Genomic DNA, 19,566 nt, shown 5'->3' on the forward strand with positions numbered 1-19,566 from the left:
CAAATATATAATACTCATTTCCTTTGCTATTTTCTCTAATGTCAACCATTTTTTCTTTCCCTTCTTCAGCAAATAATCTGGAATATGAAATGGCCTCTGTGTAGCCTGATGGAGTAAACACTTCTGGGAGAAACTCCTCTCCATTTTTCCAGCAGTTTTCTTAGAATATCTCCTTGTCCACAATCAATTGGCCCTGGTGAGAACAACAGACCTGAACTGGCTAAACAGTCTTTTTCCTATAGATTTGGGACAATAGAAAATATGGCAATTTTCCCAGAGGTAGAAACTGTTAAGACATGACACTTGGAACTATGTCCATTATGTTTTCAGCAGTGTGGATAAAACTAATTCTCAGTGGCAGAGAGAGACAATGAATGAAGTCTCTCTGTGGAGAGAAGCCCAGACAAAGGTGGAGAAAGAGTGAGAGGGAGATAAAGTGCAAGAGTAAGCTCATATCACATACAACACTGGTTCTAATTGTTCCCTTGTCCAGCAGCATCACTGTCCTCAGAACTCGGTTGTTAAGCAGTTTCTTTGATTAAGCAAAATTAATTCCTTCTCTTAAAAAAATTAGTTCAAGTTTAATGCTGCCTTTGCAGTCAAGAGTCAAGTAGGTAAATGTCCTTTTAACTATTGGGTTAGTTTCCTAGGGTGGTCATAACAAACTGTTTTGGTTTTGGATGTGCATTTAAGAGAAGCCCTGGTGGCACAGTGGTTAAGCACTCTGCTGCTAATCAAAAGAATTTATGGGAGAAAGACATGATGACAAATTATTACAAAATATTATAGCCTTGGATTTGGAATTGACTTGACAGCACATAATACCAACCACATGTGCATTAAAACAACAGAAATTTATTCTCTTACAGTTCTGGAAGCCAGAAGTCTGAAATCAAGGTGTCAGTAGGGTCATGATCCCCTCTGAAGTCTTAGGGGAGGACTTTTCCTTGTTTCTTCGTTTCTGATAGACCCAGGCACTCCTGGGCTTGTGGCAGTAGAACTTCCCTCTGACTCATCTTCATATGACCATCTTTCCTCTGTGACTGTCTGTCTCTCTTCTCTTTTTATAAGGACATCGGTCATATTGGATTAGAGCACACCCTACTCCCATATGACTTCATGTTAACTTAACTAATTATATCTGCATAGACTCTATTTCCAAATAAGTTCACATTCACAGGTACCTAGAGTTAGGACTTCAACATATATTTTGGGGAGGACACAATTCAACCCACAACATTTTATGAGTTGCTGTTGTTGTTGTTGTTGTTGTTATGTGCCGTCGAGTTGGACCTGACTCATAGCGACCCCTCCATGGGTTTCCAAGGCAGCATCACTATGGAAGTAGATTGCCCCATCTTCCTTCTGAGGAGTGGCTGATGGGTTTGAACCACCAGCCTTCTGGTTAGCAGTCAAGTGCCTTAGACACTAGCTACCAGAGTAGATGGTTATAAAATGTAACATTCAAACTCTTCAAGATGGGCTTATTTGCCAAAATCAACACCAAATACAGCAATGTCCTTCTCGACTGTGAAAAGATCATATCCTATAAATGTTTCAAGTGAGTCACCTTCCCTGGAGGAGACAATATCAAGTTACCATCCATGTACCTTAACTTACCAACTTTTAGTTCTCTTAAATGATTGCACAGTTCCCAACATAAGAAAAATTTATCCTGGCTTTATCTGCTCAGTGCTGAAGAACTAAGCAGCTGAATTAAAGCTTAGTTAGAACCTCTAAAGCAGTGATTTAGAACCAAGGAGCACAGAGAAGGGTTGTCACCGGGAAAACTGCATCAGAATCTCTGGGCTAGGGTGAAGAAAGGATGTACATTGAAGAAGTGTCCATTTAGGGGAAGAGATGGTCTCTTTAACAAATGGTGCTGGCAAAACTAGATATCCATTTGCAGAAAAATGAAACAAGATCTGTACCTCACACCACATACAAATACGAACTCCAGATGGATCAAAGACTTAAATGTGAAACCTAAAATCATAAAGTTCTTCAAGGAAAAAATAGGGGCAAATTTAGTGGCCCTAATTTATGGCATAAAAAGACTGTCAAGCATAACCCAAAATGCACAAACAGCTGAAGATAAACTAGATGAAAAATTAACCTTCTAAAAAATCTACCTTCTAGAACTTAAATTTTTATGTGTTTCCAAAGACTTCTCCAAAAGAGTCATAAGAGAACCTACAGGTTGGGAAAAAATATTCGGCAATGACTTATCTGACAAGGAACTATCTCTAAAATTTATAGAAAACTCCAACACCTCAACAACAAAAAGATTAACAATCCAATTAAAAAGTGGGCAGAAGACATGAATAGACACTGCACCAAAGAGGCTATTCAGGTGGCCAGCAAATACATGAAGAAATGCTCAGGATCAATAGCCATCAGAGAGATGCAAATTAAAACAACAATGAGATACCACCTCACCCCAACACCAATGGCAAAGTTCAACAAGACAGAAAATAACAAATGCTGTGAGGATGTGGAGAGAATGGGACTCTCATACACTATTGGTGGAAATGTAAAATGACACAATCACTGTTGAAAGCAATAAGGCAATTCCCTAAAAAGCTGGAATTAGAAATACTGCAGTGTAGTAAATTACTTAGTGTGGCTTTTCTACCCATAAGTCTTTGTAAACTCCAAGGTGGGATTTTCTATGAGCAACAGAGGAGCTCCTGATTGCTGAAGTTGTCCACCTGGAGTATTTCTGTTGGGAGTGGCACAAAACAATGTTCTGGGAGGTGCCCACTCTCTCTCAGGTGCTTAGAGTTCTGATGCTATGATTGGCTAGTTTGGCCACTCTGCTGGGCTCAAAAGGAGGTCTCCTAGAGGCAGAACTCTCTCTGACTGCTGGTTGAGGAAGACGTGCTGCTGAAAGAGACACACACTCCTAAAAGAGACACGCGCTGCTGGGAAAGAGACGCAAGAGACACGCATTGCTGAGTGAGACACTGAGGGACACGCACTGCTGGGGGAGAGACTGTGAGAGACTGTTGGCTGAGGGATGGTGGGCTGGGAGAAAGACTGAGCGTTCTTCCTGAACTTGAGTTGTAGCCTGGTGCTTCACTAATAAACCCCGTAATCCGTGAGTTCTATGCGGCCACTGCAGCGAATTATCGAACCCAGGAAAGAGGTGGTGGGTGCTTTGGGAGGAACGGTTGGTGAAAGGGCTGGAGGAAGGCAGCATGTCTGGCCTTGTAGGAATAGGCCTTGGGTTACTGCTGGTAATCCTGTCTTCCTCTTGTAGGGTCAGAGGAGGTCAGAACATGTGGTCTCCTTGCCGTTTTTGCAAATACCATTTGACCCAGCAATCCCATTACTAGGTACATATCCTAAAGAAGTGAGAGCCAGGACAAGAACAGATATATGCACACCCATGTTCATCACAGCACTATTTATAACAGCAAAAAGATAGATACAATCTATGTGCCCATCAACAGGAGAATGGATAACCAAACTATGGTACATACACAAAATGGAATACTAACACTAAAGAATAATGTAGCATCTGTAAAACACCTCATAACATGGATGAACTTGGAGGACATTATGCTGAGTGAAATCAGTCAATCACAGAAGGACAAATATAGTATTAGTTCCTTTTTGTAAAAGGTCAAGGAAAGGTTTATGTGTGGAAGGAAAGTTTGTTGGTTGCCAGAGGTGGGAGGGGAGGGGAGGGAACTCTGCAAAAAAAAGAAAAAAAATGCATTTACCTATGTCACTTTAGTTTTGTGTATTTCACTGTACATAAATTATATTTCAATAAACTATTTTTTTAAAAAAGAAGTATCGATTCACTCATTTTTTAAAAAAATTATTATGAATTGGGTGAAAGTTTACAGAGCAAATTCATTTTTCATACAGCAGTTCACATATACTTTGTCTCAGATACTGACTGCAATTTCCCACAATGCAACAGCTTTCTTCCCACTTCCTCTCCATATTTACCTCTTCCTGTGTCCTTCCCTCCCATGCACTCCTGCCCTCCAAGCTGTCTCCCAGTGCATACACAGCCCTTCTATTCTCCCATGATTGATCTCTCCATGGAGTGTATCTACCTAATGTAAATGTTCAGCTCATATGCTTGACTTTTGTTTGGCTGGAAGCCACAGGAGTGAGAAGTATCCATTTACTCTTATTCAACCACTCCCTAAGGGGTGCCTAAGCTACTGCCTTCTCAAAATGAGGACCTAATTCTGTCTACAGTATACAATTTACCTTTATGAGTTCATGTTTTCCTAAAGACAGGAATCATAGGTAGATATGCTCTCTAATAATAAAGTGCATGCCCAACCCACTCAGAGAATGCACGAGTACTCTCTAGGGTTAGCTAACCAGTGGTTTTCCAGTTAGGGGTCACAAGCAACTATAAGATATACTTGGATAAATCATTACTAATAATACTGAAATTTATAAATTGTTTATAACATATAGCAGATTTGTGGAAATCCCTTACATCACTTTTATTCACCCTTACTCATCTATTCTTTCTTGACGGGAAGATAAATTGGATCTAATATTAAGAAGTCTAAGACATAACCCTAGAAAAAGTCTCATATGTAAAGATCATCAAGCATGTCTGTTATTAGAGAATAAAAGCTGAGAAACACAGAGAAAAACATATGCTAAAAGAGGTATGGGTTATGGAATAATTACATATGAAGAAGAACACCACATTTATACTGATAAAATTTGTATCAATCTAAATGTCAAACAATGTTGTTGTTGTTATGTGCCGTCGAGTCGGCCCTGACTCATAGCAACCCCTCCTTGGGTTTCTGAGGCAGTATCACTACGGAAGTAGATTGCCCCATCTTCCATCTGAGGAGTGGCTGGTGGGTTTGAACCTCCAGCCTTCTGGTTAGCAGTCAAGTGCCTTAAGCACTATGTTACCAGAACGCCCATTGTTAGTATATATTAAAAAAAAAAAAAAAAAAACAACTCACTGCCATGGACTCAATTCCAAATCAGTGACCCCCTTTGTTTTTCTGAGGTGGTAAATCTTTAAAGAAGTAGATTGCCCAGTCTTCCCACTGCAGAGTGGCTGGTGGGTTTGAACCACCAACCTTCTGGTTAGCAGTCAAATGCCTTAGGCACTGCCCTACCAGAGCTCCTTAGATGTTAGTATAGACTGTGATTAAAATCTGTGTCCTCAAACACAAATGTCATTCAATAATGCTTATGATATACTTTGAGTGAGAGATGTGTTTTTTATAATTTCAATCATAGAATGAAAAATAGAAAAACAAAGTAGAACTATATTAAATTGTAAGCAATGTCAGGTAAGTGGGACAGTAGCATATTTTTATTTTAGTCTCTTAACTTATCTATATACTTTACTCTGATAAACATGTATTATTTCTATAACTGGAAACTGGTGGGAGTTTACTTAGAAAATAAGAATAAAGGTCCATGAGGTCAAATGAACAAGGGAGTGTTATTATTTCTCCTACACTTGCCCTGCAACAGTCAAATGTATTTGTAGAGCAAAATGTTGTAAGGGTGGAATAGCTCTATGTCTCAGCTGGAAGTTACTTAATATTTGAACTTTTTAACATTTTTTTTTCTGTCTCTCATTTACAATTGAATTACTTAAAAATAGCTTCTTTGCTTTTCAGACCAAAATAAAAAATGATTCTACCTTCTGATATTTACCCTTTTGATAACAAATTTTTTTCTAGTCCCTGGGTCCTACTCTGTGTTTTTACTTTATCCAAAAACTGAAACAGCCACTTGAACCTTTTTCTAGTAAGTACTCTTGATTAGAATGGAGATTACTGAAAATGGCAAAGGCATAGTGCCTAAGGCACTTGACTGCTAACCAGAAGGCTGGCGGTTCAAACCCACCAGCCACTCCTCGGAAGTAAGGTTGGGCAATCCTACTTCTGTAGTGATACTGCCTCAGAAACCCAAGGAGGGGTCGCTGTGAGTCAGGGCGGAATCGACGGCACATAACAACAACCTAGTGCTGTAAGTTAAGTGATATTGAGCTGACCTTGGTTATTTCTCTCTCCAATTTTCTGCTCCTTTCTACTTTCTTCCCCACTCTCCATCCGTCTTCCCACTACTTATCAAAGATAAATTGATTTACTCTAAGGAGTAGGACTTTGAGGAGTATTTGATCCCACTTTCAATGCCTGCTTCCTTCCAGTCTCAAGTTTCTACCATACCCAATTTTGTACTTCTGCTACCAGATACCCTACTGGGATTTTGAAAGAATTTAGAACCTGGAATACAAAAAAAAAAAAAAAAACCAAACTGGATTTGATTCCTAGCTCCACTAATTACAAATTAGATGGCAATGGGGAAATTTCTCAGTCTCTTGGGATTATGTTTTACTTTCAAAAATGGTCATAGTGCTACCCAGTTTGTTGGATTGCTATGAACATCAGATTAAACATTAAATATAAGATTATTCAATATTTTTAGCATAGAACCTGGTAGATGCTCCATACATGTTATATGAATTTAAATATGTTATTGCAAAGCAATCCAAGGGAGACAACAACACAGATTGAAGAAAAATTTTGAGGCAAATATTTCTGGGTACAAATACTTATTATATCACTTACTACTTCTGGGAACTTAGACAAGTTTCTTAACCTTTCGAATCTTTAGATTCTTAAACTGTAAACTGGGGACAAGGACACCTATCTTCCAAGTTCATTTAAAGGTATTCATGAGTTAATGGGGTAATAAAGTCCATTACATAGAATGTGTTCTCTAATAACAATAATAGCATACTACTATTATTGTTCATCAGTATGGGACCAGAAGGAAAAGTTACAGCTGAAGACTATCTAAATGGGAAAAAAGGAAACCACAAAGGTAAAAAAAAAGATTTTCCAATTTCCTTTACTCCTATAAGCCACCCAAAAAAGAATTCCTTATTAATATGAGTGAACACGAAGGTGTTTTCTTTCCCTCATCCCCAGAGATGGTAGCAGAAATGGAACTGGTGCATAGGCCCAATTCAAACAAAGATATCTACAGCAATAACATTGGGGGAGACAGAAGATTTGTTTTGGCAAATAGAAGAGATATCTGATTATTTTGGTTTTCTTCTCTTGGAGCCAGTCGGCTGCTGGCTTTGAGAACTATGGGTATGGTCACCATATGTCCTACACTTCTCCAGAGCTGTCCCAATTTAAAATACTGAGACATGTTGCCCCCTTAAGAACACTTCTGTTTGTATGGTCATTGTATCTAGGGAAGTCTGTATTCAACAGGGTAAAAAGTAGAGCTCACTGGAAAATGGGACAGGTCATGAGCTAAAGAAAAATAAACTGGGATATTTTTCTCTCTTTCTTTAGGATACTGCTCCTCTCATACTTTATTCCAACTGATGGCCCAGCATTTTCCTATAAAAAACAGAAGTAAGCCAGTGAGTTTCCAGGGCAATTGTGACCAATCCAATGTCTTTTAACAGCTAGTCACTCTAAAGGAGATTTAAGCCCCATTCAATCTGATAATTTTCTCTTGAGAGAGCATAGCAGAGGGAGAATGTAATAATACTAACAACAACTCGCATTCATGCAATCATTGAGAGCTTGTATGGGCCAGCACTTGGTTGAATGTTCTGTATATAGTATCTCCACTAATGCTTGCAGCAACCTATAAGGCAAGCATGATTATTCCTTCCTTGTACTTATACGGAAATAAAGCTTAGAGGGATTAAATAAACTTTTTGATAGCAGCATGAGGGGTGAGCGGCAGAGCTGGGGTTCAAACCTGGTTGATACCAGGTTTCTCAGTAGGTAGACTTATCCTGCATTCAAATAAAGTGAGCAATTTTGAAATAGGAACGTTGAGGGTCAGGTTAGGAAATGTCTGGGGTGACATGAAGCTATGAGAGTATCAGGCAGGCAGAAGAGCTAATATCTCTTGGAGTTGTTTGTCATAATGGAAAAATCTTGGAACCAGAAATCAATTATGTGCAAGTAAATGTATCTGGATGGGATTACTGGAGATGTGCAAACCCAGGGGTCTTTGAGGTTTGGCTACACTTTATGTTCTATTTTTCAAAGGCTCTGGGAAAGGCAAAACTCAAAACATGTTTCTGTACAGTAATTATCCATTCTGGTTTCAAATCCATGTGTATTTCTAGAGGAACAAACTACCCTAGACCTGTTTCTTATTTTAGTGGATGCTCTACATATAAATATCCATAGACAGACTAGGCCTGCAGGACATCATGGAAACTAGAGGACCCAAACTCAGTCTGCTGAAGCTGGGGGCAGGAGAGCAGGGGTGGGGTAGGACATGCTTAAGAATCCCCATCAATAGATAGCCTTGGTTCTATAGCTAATTAGAGCAAGTCTTTGGGTAGGGAAAGTAAAAGTAAAATATATATATTTGTTGTTGTTGTTGTTATGTGCCGTCGAGTCAGACCCGACTCATAGCAACCCCTCCTTGGATTTCCAAGGCAGTATCACTACAGAAGTAAATTGCCCCATCTTCCTTCCGAGGAGTGGCTGGTGGGTTTGAACCACCAGCCTTCTGGCTAGCAGTCAAGTGCCTCAGGCACCACACTACCAGAGCTCCCATGTATGTGTATGTATGTATATATATATATAATATATATATATATATTATATATATATATAAAGAAAGAGAGATAGAGAGAAAGAGAGAGATTGGGTGCCTACCATGTAAAGCATTGTTCTTGATGCTGGGAACACCATCCTTGGCCTTAGGAAACTTTCACCAGATAGGTGAAAAGACAGGTGAATAGATAATTATAATACAGCATGGTAAAAACACAGGGTTCCGTGGAAACATAGAAATGGGTATTTATAGTCAGCTTTAAGTGATGTTTTAGTTATGTATTTCTGTGTAACAAACTGCCCCAAAACTTAGTGGCTTAAAACAACACCAATTTATTTATATTTCATAGTTTGTGGATGAGGACTTTGGGTAGGACTCAGCTAGGTGATTCTTTTGTTTCACATGGTGTTAATGGAGGTCACACAGAAGTATTCAGCTGGGAGATTGATTACTATATAGGATCCAAGATGACTTCACTAACTTTTTCATTTGCCTGGTGGGGATACCTGAAGTCTATTGGTCAAAGCAGTCACAAGCCTTCTCAATTTAAAGAAGAGACTTACATTCCACCTCCCGCTAGAAGGAGTGTTAAAAATTTTAAAGATATGTTTCAAAACTATCACAATATTCTCTTATTATCATAAATAATTTAAATTTCTCCTATATGCAAAATACAGTCACCTCCTCCTTTAAATGTTTCATCCTATTAAGGCATCAGACTCAGGCTTGAGATCTAGGATCTCATCATCCAAATAAGATCCAGATGCAGATATGTCTCCTCAGGCCCAGTTCCCTGGGTATGTTTTCTTTCAATCTGAAGACTTATAAACTGAAGAGACAATTTTTATGCACCACCCACCACTAACATCACAAATACACAATATAGAGGGGTAGGGAAACTGAAATAGAGACTCCTGTTACAAAAGGGGGCCAGCAATAGAAGGCACAAAGCTGTCTCTGGCTCACAGCAATTCTAAAATTCAATCAGGAGCATTTTGCCTTTTCTTTTTCTTTTTTCTTTTTTTTTTTTACTGGGACTTAATCAAACTCCCTGGGAAATCTCTATGACCCTCGGCTTCATTTTCTGGGCTTGTGATTTCATCCTCAATTCTTGCCCTTGTTTATAGCTAAGTAATTTTCGAAACCTGCTTCTCACTAACAGAAATCCAAGGATCCAAGACTTTTCTCCTTTAAAAAAAAAAAAAAAAAAAATACTGTCTGTGTCTTGTTTTAGTCCATGTTGATAAAACTCTTTCAGAAATGTTTGGGTTCCTCTTGTGTCAATTTATAAATTAATTCAGCAGCCACCATAAATCTCTATCCTAGAGGGTACTCTGGGAAAAAGACATTAGGAGTCTCAAAAACACTATAGTTGAACATAGAAGTTTTATGAAACATACCCTTAAGATTCTTAGAGACCTTAGAGACCTTTTTGATTAACTAAGAGAATATATGAGACATGTAATGAAGGTCACATATAATGAGAGTGATTATATGGGAAATGACCTTGATATGTAGGATCCAAGATGGCTTCCATCACTTGTTGCCTTGGTAGAGATTGCTGGAAGACTGGGCTTCAGATTACCTAAATTTCTGAGAGAAAATGTTCCACGGAACAAAGTAGAAGATGTATAGCTTTATGATCTAACCTCAAAAGCCATATATTGCCATTTCCATTGGTCAAATGACTTATTCATTGCAAATACCTTTTTTCAACAATATAAACAGTGACAAAACATATGGACCTTGCTAGATGGAATACATAGGAATCAAATTGACTACATCTGTGGAAAAAGGTGATCGAGAAGCTCAATATTATGAGTCAAAACAAGGCCAGGAGCTGACTGTAGAACAACAGATCATCAACTGGTTGCATTCAAGTTCAAGCTGAAGCTGAAGAAAATTAAAACAAGTCCACAGGAGCCAAAATATGGCCTTGATTATTTCCACCTGAATTTAGAGACCATCTGAAGAACAGACTTGATGCATTGAACACCAGTGACCAAAAACCAGACAGTTGTGGGATGACATTAAGAATGTCATACATGAAGAAAGCAAAAGGTCATTAAAAAGACAAGAAAGAAAGAAAACACCAAAATAGATGTAAGAGGAGACTGAAAGTTGCTTTTGAATGGAGAGTAGTTGAAGCAAATGGAAGAAATGACAAAATGAAAGAGCAGAAGAGATTTCAAAGGACAGCTCGAGAAGTCAAAGTAAAGTTTTATAATGAAATGTGCAAAGATTTGGAGTTTGAAAACCACAAGGGAAGAACACGCTCAGCATTTCTCAAGCTGAAAGAACAGAAGAAAAAATTCAAGCCTCAAGTTGCAACATTGAAGGATTCTATGGGGAAAAAAAACTGAACAGTGTAGGAAGCATAAAAAAAAGATGTAAGGAATACACAGAATCACTTATCAAAATGGTTGAAATTCAGCTATTTCAGGAAGTACCATATAATCAAGAACCAGTGCAAGGAAGAAGTCCAAACTGCACTGAAGGAATTGGCAAAAAACAAGACTCCAGGAATTGATGGACGTTTCAACAAATGGATGCAGCACCAGAAGTGCTACTCATTTATGCAAAGAAATATGGAAAACAGCTATGTAGCCAACTGACTGGAAGAGACTCATATTTATGCCAGTTTCAAAGAAAGGTGATACAACAAAATGCAGAAATTATCAAATAATAGCATTAATATTACATGCAAGCAAAATTTTGCTGAAGATAATTCTAGAACAGCTTCGGCAGTATATTGAAAGGGAACTACCAGAAATTCAAGCCAGATTCAGAAGAAAGTATGGAATGAGGGATATTATTGCTGATGTCAGATGGATCTTGGCTGAAAACAAAGAATACCAGAAAGATGTTTACCTGTGTTTTATTGACTGTGCAAAGACATTTGACTGTGTGAATCATAACAAATTATGGATAACATTTCGAGGAATGGGAATTCCAGAACACTTAGATGTGCTCAAGAGGAACCTATACATAGACCAAGAGGCAGTCATTCAACAGAACAAGGAGATACTGAATGGTTTAAAATCAGGAAGGGTGTGTTTCAGAGTTGTATCCTTTCAGCATATTTATTCAATCTGCATGCTGAGCAAATAATCTGAGAAGGTAGACTATATGAAGAACACACATCAGGATGAGAGGAAGACTCATCAATAACCTGAAATACGATGATGACACAGCCTTGCTTGCTGAGAGTGAAGAAGATCTGAAGTATTTACTAATGGAGATCAAAGACTTCAGTATGGATTACACTTCAACATAAGAAAACAAAAATCCTTACAACTAGACCAATAAGCAACATCATGAAAAACAGAGAAAAGATGGAAGTTGTTGAGGATTTCATGTGATTTGGATCGACAATCAACATCCATAGAAGCAATCAAGAAATCAAATGATGCATTGCACTGGGCAAATCTTCTGCAAAAGATCTCTTTTAAGTGTAAAAGAGCAAAGACATCACTTTGAAAACTAAGCTGTGCCTGGCCCAAGCCATGGTTTTCTTAATAGCCTCACATGCATGTGAAAGCTGAACAATGAATAAGGAAGACCAAAGAAAATTGATGCATTTGAACTGTGGTTTTGGTGAAGAATATTGACGATAACATTGCCTGCCAGAAGAATGAACAAATCTGCCTTGGAAAAGTACAGCCAAAATGCTTCTTAGAAGCGAGAATGGCCAACCTCTGTCTCACCTACATTGGTCATGTTGTCAGAAGGCACTAGTTCCTGGAGGATATCATGCTTGGTAAAATAGAGGGTCAGTAAAAAAGGGGAAGAACCTCAACAAGATGATTGACACAGTGGCTGTGACAATGAATTCAAGCATAGCAAATGTGAGGACAGGGCAGGACTGGGGAGTGTTTTGTTCTGTTGTACATATAGGATAGTTATGAGTTGGAGCTGACTCAATGGTACCTGACAGCAACAACATTGGTCAAAGCAATCACAAACAAACTTAGATTTAAGGAGAGGGGACTTAGATTCCACCTTTCAATCAGAGCAGTGTCAAAGAATTTGCAGACACGTTTTAAAATCGCCACAGTGGCCACAAGGAAGACCTTTCCACAGAAATGGATATCAAAGCTAAAACTTCAAAAGAAAATAAATTATATGAAGAGCTAGAAATGAATAGGAAAAGATGGTCAAGGCAGGTATGAGGAAGAGGTAAAACCTGGACCATGCTTACTATTCATTGTCATTGAGTCAGATGCAACTCATAGTGACCCCTCCTTGGGTTTCTGAGGCAGTATCACTATGGGAGGTAGATTGCCCAGCCTTCCTTCTAAGGAGTGGCTGGTGGGTTTGAACTGCCAGCCTTCTGGTCAGCAGTCAAATGCTTTAGGCACTATGCCACCAGAGCTAGGGATTTGTAAAACTTTGAGGAGTTGTAGTAGGAGAGAGAGTAATGGAGGGGTAAACAACAGCCATATGAAAAGGGCCATCAGAACAGGGCAAGAGGGGACCTTACCCTGGGCTACAAACTTTAAAGGCCCTTCTTGGAACCTCATTTATTCATAACCCTGCCCATGGTGTGAGGAATCTGCAGAGCCAATACACGTCCCCTTGTAGACCAGTGTCTCGATATTTAAGACCTGACATTCCCTGATGAAATACCCCTGAGCCTGAAAGGTAACCAAGGAGAGGTTATTTTGGGGAATAACAGATAGATCTTGGACATGAAAGGTGGATTGTCCACACGCTGACACACAGGTTCTCTGTGTGTAGTATGGACATGAGGGGGGTGGGGAGAAAACCAGCAGGTTGAGAGCTTCAGCTCTTTCAGTACCACAATGTTCCTGTCTGGCGCTCTAAGGAGTTCAAGAATTCCAGATTTGAACCTGGCTTTCTAGGCCCTTATTAAGTAGTATTTATCAAGGCATTCAGTTAGAGCATATTTTCAGCAGTTTTATAGCTTGATTTATAACCTTTGGAATGGTATTTGATCTCCATTTGTACCATTATGCTTGGCTCTTCAAATGGCCTGGGGACTGTATTTCACAAGCTAAGGAGTTTACATTATATCCTGAGGACAATATGGTAGCACTGAGGGATTTAAGCAGGCGAGTGATAATTTGTTTACCAATATTTCACAAGCACATAGAAAGGAGCCTGACACATTATAGGCACATAGTAAATACTTTTTTTTTCCCCACATAGTAAATACTTTTGAATGAATTAACACATTTGAATTTTAGGAAGAATGTTTTGTGTGCTAAATGCTAAATGTTTTGGAGAAGAGCAGGACCTGAAGTAGGGAGACTAGTTAGAAGGCTCTAAAAGGAATTCAGGTAAATGATGCTGGCAGTCCTAACTCAGTCATGGACCTAAGGATGGAGAGAATTGGAAAGAGAAAGAAGGCACACACATCTACTGCTGTATTTCCTCTTATAAGTGTATCTCCCACGCCAACTATAACATCCTCAAGAATAAGTCATGCATTTTTATTCTCAACATCAAGGCTAGGTATCGAACTGATTTTCAGAAGCAGCTCACTAGGCTTTTCTTCCTAGCTCATCTTGGTCTGGAAGCTTGACTGAAACCTGCTCAGCATCATAGCAACATGTGTCTCCACTAACAGAGAAGCAATGACTGTGCATGAGGTGCACTGGCCAGGAACTGAAGCAGGTCTCCCACATGGAAGGAGGAGATTCCACCAATGAGCCACCAGTAGAAAAACACCCTCTAATAAGAGCCAGAGTAGATCACTTTCCAACACATCACGTCATTTCACTTTCTTTGTAGCTATTATACCATCTGGAATTATCTTGCTTATGATAATTACATGTATGTAATATTAACTGCTTCCCTACAAGAACATAAGCTTCTTGAAGGCAAGGGTTTTGTCTATATCTCCAGCAACTAGAACACTATCTGAAAATAAGTATGCATTAAATGAATGAGTGGATGAATTTCACAAACTCGTAAGATGTACAGCCAAGATTTGAACACAGCACTGTCTAACTGCAGAGTCCTTGCTTTTCGCCATCCCTCTCAGTGCAAACCAAAACCAAAACCAAACTCACTGTCATCGAGTCAGTTCTGACTCGTAGCGACCCCTCCTTGGGTTTCCAAGGAAGTAGATTGCCCAATCTTCCTTCTGAGGAGTGTCTGGTGGGTTTGAACCACCAGCCTTCTGGTTAGCAGTGAAATGCCTCAGTGCAGTCCCATGAAATTCTATAACCACAGGATTGTGTCTGTCTTGTTCACCACTGCATCCTCAGCTCTAGATAAGTGCCTGCACAGAATAGGTGCTTAGTTAACATTTGTTGGATGAATTAAATGTGAATTAACATGACCATCTTAAATAACATAAATTTCTTTGTTATTACATATGTTGTTGTTGTTATGTGCCCTCAAGTCAGACCCAACTCATAGCAACCCCTCCTTGGGTTTCCAAGGAAGTATCACTACATATAGAACAAACAAAACACTCTCCTCTCTTAAGGAGACTTGGAAGGCAGGCCTGGCAATCAGCTTCAGAAGGGTCACAGCTTTGAAAACCCTATGGAGCATTCTACTCTGCACACACCAAGTCAATATGCGTCAGAATTGACTCAACTGCAACTAACAACAACAAAATTGCCCATTTGTTGTCTAGGATTCCCACTATATTCTTCAGAAGCAGAAATTGTGCTATTGTGACCTCAGCACCTGTCCTAGTGCCTGGCACAAGCTCGTGCTATATACCTTGTTGTTGTTGTTATTGTTACGTGCTGTCAAGCTGGACCCAACTCACAGCGACCCCTCCTTGGGTTTCCGAGGCGGTATATATTCATATACACATATGAATTAATCCATCTGAAATGAAAGAATTCAAAATCAGTGTAGTCAATTGGATGGACTATTCCTATTTCTGCCATGCAGATAAAAAACTTAGGCTCTGTTCTCCCAGACACAGGGCAGGGTGGGGCCAGATGGAGGCAGCCCTCTGAGGGCCATTAGCAGCGTTCCCTGGGCATGTGGTTAAGGCAGCTTGGAGCTGCATCACATGCCTGTCCCCTGAACACAGGAGATTAGCTCTTGCTTCTTGGAGAACTAGACTGAATAAATGGAAAGAAAAGATGTTTGTAACTAAACCAAAGAAAAGTCTATTTGTTCTCAAGACACTGAGCAAGTTGTTCAACTCAGTGAGTTCATCCATGCATTTTCTTGGACTCTGCTGGAGTCATAATGTCAGTAGGATGACAAGCCACTTAGTTCAAGTCATGCCCACTCAGGCTGCCCCCAGGGCAGTATTAACTTAGGTAATTACTTTTCTTTCCTTGCTTGGGTTTAAAAAAATAAATTAAAAACACTTCAAAAGACAGGATAGATGCATCTTGCTTTTTTTCTAACTTGAGTTATCTCTCGCTCTCTCTCTCTCTTTCCCTCTCCCTGCCTATGTCTTACTATTACCTTTGGGACAGAGATGACCTCTGCTTGTCCTTAATAGGATTCTTCTTTCTTAGCTTGATGTTGGGACCTTGAGGTGTGCTGCTGGCAGAGATAAGGGGTTCAGCTCTGAAACAGAGGCCTGTAGCTCCAGCCTTGAGCTCTGCTTCTACAATGCCATGGGAAAACGAGGAAAGCAATAAAGGAACCATAAGGAGCCAAATCTAATCAGGGTACTCAGGAGGCAGGAATTCTAATCCTTGAGTCAATCTAGACAAAATCTCATAAGCGCTTTAAGGTAAGGGCCCAATTCTGGGGAGTTTTTATCCTACGAATGCTCAGCACAGCATATGACCTTTAGATGTGGAATAAATCTCTCCTTAATCAGTCATGTGTGTAAAGATTAATGCCCAAGGATGAGTATTGCCACATTATTTTACAGAATTCAAATCTGGAAATAACCCTAAGTATCCAAGTAAGCAATTGATGAGATATGTTTACAGTACATCCAGAGAATGAAACAATTGTTAAAAATCATGTAGTTGGGAATATTTAATGAGAAAGAAATTTCCCAGTATGTTGAGTGAAAAAGAGCATTCACCTCAAATTGAGGGAAATGTATAAGCATAAAAGATAAAAAACATATGGTAGTTGAGGGTAATTTTTATTTTCTTTGATAAGATTTTAAAATTTTATTTTTCAAATATTCAACAAGAAGTATACCTATTTTTTTAAGTAGAAAAATAATACTGTTTAAAATAACTATATCTGACTTGTTGACTCATATGAAAAAGAACAAAGCACAGGTGGAAGGGACGGTCATTTTTGTTTAACAGCTTGGAAGCCGCATACTTTAATTAATTAATAAGCACTTACTACAGGAAAATGAGAGACTGACAAAAACGATTTCTAAAGATTTGTGTGGCAAGAACAGGAAACTCACTCTCCCCTTCAAGTCAGAACTCATTTCTAGATCTTCTGACATTAGCGTTTAACACTCTAGTGTAACTAGAAACCAGTCCTATTGTCTTTTGCTCTTATGATAATGAATTTTTAATCATCTCCACTAAGACTGTAAAGTCAGTATGTTAAGGAACTTGACCTCAGATTGTATACATGGAAAGCATGTGTAACTGAAATCATGATGACAGCATTAGATCCAGACTCAGAATTCTGGCCTTGAACACAGCTTTGCCTCTTACTCTATACCCTAGCATGTTTACTTAAATTCTCTGAGCTTCAGTTTTCTCATCTGTAAAATGAGGATATGGTCATGAAGATTTATTTATTTAATCAAAAATAGTTATTGAGCATCACTTTGCTAGACATATAGGATATGACAGTGTCAATCTTTGTGCTCAGAGAGCTCACACTCTAGTAAGACGTATAGGCAGGTACACAGAAAATTTAAAAAGAATGTGATAATTGCTATTCTGAGGGGCAGTATGCAGCACTAAATGTCCCTCCATGGCACAAACAGAGCTTGGTTGCTAACCTAAAGAAAGGTTAGTGGTTCGAATCTACCCAGCAGTGCCGTGGAAGAAAGTCCTGATGATGTCCTTCTCTAAGATTGCTTGTTAGTTGCCATTGAGTCAATTCTGAGTCATGGCAACCTCATGTGTGCAAAGTAGAACTGTTCCATAGGGTTCTTGAGACGATGATATTTTGGAAGCAGATTGTCAGGCCTAAAATGGAAAACTCTATGGAGCACACTTTTATTCTGATATGCATGGTGTTACCATGAACTGGAAACAACTCAATGGCAACGGGTTTGGTCTTTGCTTTGGTTTATGCAGCTCTTGAGGAAACCGTAAGAATGATACCTAACCTGAATGAAGTGGTGCTATCTAAAACCAAATATACAGAATGAGTAGAAATGTTCTAGGCAAAGATGAGAAGACACTCCCAGGGGGAGCAAAAAAACATGCTCTAAGGCTTGGAGAGTCTCTGTTCAAAACTGTAGTCACCAGTCCCTGGTGGCTGTGGAGCACTTGAAATGTGGCTAGTTCAAACTGAAATGTGTTGAAAGTGTCAAATAGCCTGGATTTAATAATTCTTTATATAAATGCATGTTGAAATTATAATAGTTTGGATATACTGGGTTAAATAAAATCTATTATTAAAATTAATTTCATCGTTTCTTTTTAATGTGGTTTCTAGAAATTTTTTAATTACAAATATGACTGGACAAGACGGAGCCCATTGTTCCAGGCTTGACTCTACTGAGATCACTCTCCATACATATAATCTTGAGACAGAACTTTCCTTAGTCATCTCCACACTGACTGATGCAGGTGATGGGCCCACAGGAAACCCAGATGGCAGAATCCAGTAGCCAGGGCCTTGCACCAAACCTAACTGTAAACCATAATGGGGAAAAAACTGTGCTGAACTCAGAAACAAGTATAAATGGATCAAAAACTTTTCATTTCCTGAAACAATCAGCCAAAACATGACCAAGGAATGTATTCAAATTGGAATGGAACCTACATACCTATTTCCTAAAATTAGCAAATTACCATATATCATTGAGGCAACATTAATTGGATTTGGGTCTTTGCTTATAACCAAGTACAAAATATTTACCGACCCTGTGTATTTTGGCATCTGGCATAGAGACTGCTTTTATAGCAAAATGAGTAAAGTCAGCACTCTTTTCTACTAAAGCAAGCATAAATGGGTGTTCACTTTCACAAGTAGGAGGAACTGCTATAGCCACATTAAGACAACCTAAGCAGTTGAGTGACCTTTCAACATGCTGTCAGACTGTGCGGTCAAAGAGTTCAAGGTTGAAGAGTACAGCTCAGGAGTCAGAACAACCTATGTTGGAGTCACAGCTCTGCCTGCTGACCAGCTGTATAACTTGAGACCAACTAGGTAGTATTTCCAAAGCCTCAGTCTCATCTATAAAATGGACACAATAACATGAATATTTATATATATGTATATATATGTTTCATCTCACTATTTCGGTCATGTTGTCAGAAGGGACCATTCCCCAGAGAAGGATATCATGCCTGGTAAAGTGGAGGGTCAGCAAAAAAGAAGGCCCTCAACTAGATGGATTGACACAGTGGCAGCAACGATAAGCTCAGGAATAGCAAGCATTGTGAGGTTGGCACAGGATCAGGCAGTGTTTCATTCTGTTGTACATGGGGTTGCTATGAGTCAGAACTGACTCAATGGCATACAACAACACAAACAACATATATATGTTGTTGTTATTGTGTACATTCAAGTCAATGCTGACTCATACAACCTCATACAGAGTAGAACTGTGTCATAGTATTACCTAGTCTGTACTCTTTATTAGAGCAGATAACTAGGTCTTTTCTCCCACAGAACCACTGGTGGGTTCAAACCACTGACTGGTTTGGTTACCAACCAAACATTTCACCATTGCACCTCTAGGGGTCCTTATGTATGTGTATATGTGTGTGTCAGCCCCAAGGACAACTCAGGGATGCCAAAAGCAGCAGGCCAGAAGAGCAGGAGAAAGGGGATTAAAAGCCAGGAAGCCAGACAGAGGTACAGTCAGCCACAGGGACCCAAGTGGGGGTGATACGAGAGGTCTCCAACAGCAAGACAAACTTGTCTGTCGGTTTGTCCTACTGTGGT

This window comes from Orycteropus afer, unplaced genomic scaffold (assembly GCF_000298275.1).
Source record: "Orycteropus afer afer isolate SDZICR_OR568_19922 unplaced genomic scaffold, OryAfe1.0 scaffold00047, whole genome shotgun sequence".
Taxonomy (NCBI): Eukaryota; Metazoa; Chordata; class Mammalia; order Tubulidentata; family Orycteropodidae; genus Orycteropus; species Orycteropus afer.